Here is a 1,953-nt window from a genome sequence, read left to right as displayed (position 1 = left end):
GACACCAGCACAGCCACCAGCAAGCTGTCCCACCGGCCCTCAGTACTCTCTGAGGATCTGCAGCTCCATGATGGTCCCTGCTGTTCCCGGCCCCCGCCAGCCCCTGCCTCCCCAAGGGAGCTGCTGCTGGACCACCAGGCAGTCTTCAGCCAGTGCCCTGCCCTGCAGACCTCCTCCCCCTATAAGCAGGCTGGCTCCAGCCCCAAAACCCGGGCCAGGCAGGACTCCCAAGGGGAGGAGGCTGAGCCCCTGCCAGCCTCGCCAGAAGCCCCAGCCCACTCCCCTAAGGCCAAGGCTGCAGAGCCTCCTGATGGCTTCTGTTCCTCCGCCAGCACCCTGGAGGGGCTCAGCGTCTCTGATGAGACCTGCCTAAGCACCTCTGAGCCCAGTGCTCGTGTACCAGATTCCGTGGGTGTGTCCCCAGATGACCTGGATGACACTGGGCAGCCAGTCCTTGAGCGGGGCCAGCTCAATGGGAAGCGGGACACCCTGTGGCTGGCGCTGAGGGAGACAGTGTATGACCCATCATTGCCCGCCTCCCACCAGAGCAGCTTGTCCTGGAAGGGCCGAGGGGGGCCAGGGGATGGCAGCCCTGTGGTGCTGCCCAATAGCCAGCCAGACCTGCCAGATGTTTGGCTGCGCAGGCCCAGCACCCACACATCGGGCTATAGCAGCTGAGGGGGACCCGGGGAGGCCAGACAGGGCACGGAACCCTGTCAGGGATGACAAGGCAAGGGCAGCAATAGGCTGGAGCCTGAAGGTATTTCTCCAGATCCACAGGGAGAGGTCTCACCCTCCAGCTGTGGATGTTAAACCCTGCCAGACGTCCCAGGCTTGATCTGTCTGCTCTTACTCCTCACACCTGGAGGATTCCAGCAGGAGGGGTTTTGGAGGGGACCTGCTTGTGACCTGCTGAGGGCTTGTCTGCCCCCACAGCACCATCTAAAACCCCTCCTCTAGAAGTGGGGAAGGCCGGATGTGTAGCTTCGGGTATCGGAGGAGGCTGACCTGGCCCCCATCCCAAGTTACAAGAACTTCAGTGAGACTAAGGGACCCCCATCCTAGGAATCTTGTCAGGGTTTCTTACTGACCAGAGGAGCCCGCAGGAATCTTCGCAGCCTCCTGAGTCTCACCCCTTTCATACGCTGTTCATCAGGACACTTCCCTCTCTTTTCGGAGCTTCTCTGGGCAGAATTGGGCTGGGGCCTCTCTCCCCAACTGCCTTGCTCTCCTCATACTCACCGGTTTGACCAGAAATTCTCCAAATCCAGCCATAGATGGCTGCTGGGAATGCAGCAGGAGAAGGAGGATGGTCAGCCTCGGAGCATCTCGAAATTACGGGACAGTCCCTCTTTGGAAGCAGGCTCGTGTGCTCTCCTGTGTTAATAAACGATAATAATCCTTTCCATCTCTGCACATTTTAGTCTCCTTGGAATCTATCTCACTACTTCACTACAGGGTAGCCTGACATTGGTCAGGTTCTTTTGCCCCCAATTTATAGGTAAAGACATTGAGGCTAAGTAAGATGAACTGACCTCAAAGTCACTTAGCCACTACATGGCAGAGCGGTTTCATTCCACCACTACAACCTCCAGTCTCCCCTTGGCTACCTGCCTTGTGGACATTGGCATATGGCTGTCTTGATCTTTCACCTCGAGCACCCTCTTCCAATCTGCTTTCTCTGGTGTCTCTGACTGAACCCAGCCACCCTCTTTGGGCCTCCACTTCCTGAGAGAGCTGTATTCCAAACAAACCCAGGAGTTCCTCTCCATCTCCCCTGTGCCTCCCTCTGGAATCTGGCTGAGATGTCTGCTGGCCCTGGGGCGTCCTGGCTGACCTGATTCCCAGGCTTCAGGACCATGCCTCTTCTACGGCCACAGTGTATAAGAGACCCCACCAGAAGAGATACTGAGGGGCAGAAGAGGTGAAGCCAAATCCAGTCGAGGCACGAAC

General features: G+C 57.9%; 1 protein-coding gene across 1 annotated transcript in view; it reads left to right on the top strand.

Annotated features, from left to right (window-relative positions):
- DISP2 (dispatched homolog 2 (Drosophila)) overlaps positions 1–1,953 on the top strand; it is a gene marked incomplete at its 3' end in the record, with an annotated part of 14,464 nt that overhangs the window by 7,493 nt on the left and 5,018 nt on the right. The gene's annotated exons all lie outside the window — the stretch shown is intronic.

This window comes from Mandrillus leucophaeus, unplaced genomic scaffold (genome assembly GCF_000951045.1).
Source record: "Mandrillus leucophaeus isolate KB7577 unplaced genomic scaffold, Mleu.le_1.0 Scaffold35, whole genome shotgun sequence".
Classification (NCBI taxonomy): Eukaryota; Metazoa; Chordata; class Mammalia; order Primates; family Cercopithecidae; genus Mandrillus; species Mandrillus leucophaeus.
This window is presented reverse-complemented; position numbering and strand designations above follow the sequence as displayed.